We start from the raw sequence: 1,378 nt of genomic DNA, 5'->3' as shown, positions 1-1,378 counted from the left end.
TAGACATTGAGAAATTTGAAGGTAATTCTATTTTGAATTCATCTTTCTGGCCCCAACAGCCTATTAAATAGTTGGTGTATATAATTACTGTTAGATGAATAATGAGGCCCAAGAAAGAAGCCAATTGCTTCCCATTCCTGCCACCCACTGCACCCCAACCCATTTAGGAGCTTCAGCTCTGCTAGTCCTCACTAAGAGGAGGCCCTAGCTCTGGTCTGACCTTAGCTTAAATACAGGGGTCATGTTGTAGGAGAGTGGAGGAAGAAGGAGAGGGGACAGAAATCAACCAAAGTCGGCTCACCAGAGTATGTGCTGCAGTGGGCCAGGTGCCAATCTGATAAGATCAAAGCTGCAGGAGAATGGACAGTGAGGTTCAGGGAAATGGGAGGATCTTGGGTTTGATTGACAATGCTTGGCTTGTAACACAAGCTGCCTTGCGAGGATATTGCAACACCACTGAATGAGTTTTCTGCACCCGAGCAAGATAATGGTGGTACCACAGAATCTGTTAAAGAACAAGAAATGGAGTGAAAAGACTTAGACTTATAGTTCCTCCATGAGAATACTCCTTGCATGAGAGACTGACACTTGGCTCCTTTCTCATGGATGGATTTTTTAAAAGAATACCTAGATAGAAAATGTCTTCTTTCATTTTCCTAATTTAAATCCTAATTAGGAAAAATCAGCACTCAAAAAGGTATACCCACTTGGCTTGTGGCAGCAAAGTATAACATGAAAATATTCCCCACAAGGAGTAACTGACTGAGATTTCTCAGGAATGCAGACTATTTGGCTCTTTGAGCCTAAAATACTTCATTCACTAGCTTGTGTTTGAATATAACTAAACATTTGCCTTTAACTCTGCTTTTGCTTTACTGTCAGAGTTTAACACTTCCCAAAGACTTATCTATGTCTTGTGATACAAGGTGATCAAAGACACAAGAGGGAAAGGCAAAGAAAGAAGCCAGACATAAGAATGAATAACTTCTGATATCACCCCCACGTGGAGAAGCATTCTGAGCAGATGTGTGTGAAGGCTGTACATGTTGTGGATATATAGATATCTCATTCTCTGATTTCTGAGATTCCTAAAATTCCCCAAGGTATTTTCAAACTTTGGATAAATTTACAAATTAAAGTTATCTGACAATTAAAAAAAGGAAAGAAAGAAAATCAGCCAGAGGCACACACATACTATGGCTTTGATAACATTGCTCATGTTCTTCTCAGCCAGGACAACTTTGAGATAAAACACGAATTCTGGTCTTTAAAAGTGCAGAGTTGGAGGATGATTAATCCTTATTCCCCACTAGCACTTTCATCATAGAGAAACAGAATGTGCCATGACCACGCCTCTTTTACTTTTCTAATTGTAAAC

General features: G+C 39.8%; 1 pseudogene; it reads left to right on the top strand.

The window, feature by feature from the left end:
- The first annotated feature begins 359 nt into the window (after nucleotides 1–359).
- LOC134385227 (anaphase-promoting complex subunit 13-like) lies at nucleotides 360–585 on the top strand (annotated as a pseudogene).
- The last annotated feature ends 793 nt before the right edge of the window (nucleotides 586–1,378 follow it).

This window comes from Cynocephalus volans, chromosome 8, assembly GCF_027409185.1.
Source record: "Cynocephalus volans isolate mCynVol1 chromosome 8, mCynVol1.pri, whole genome shotgun sequence".
NCBI lineage: Eukaryota > Metazoa > Chordata > Mammalia > Dermoptera > Cynocephalidae > Cynocephalus > Cynocephalus volans.
The sequence above is the reverse complement of the archived record's forward strand: the minus strand, read 5'-3'. Positions and strand labels throughout refer to the sequence as shown.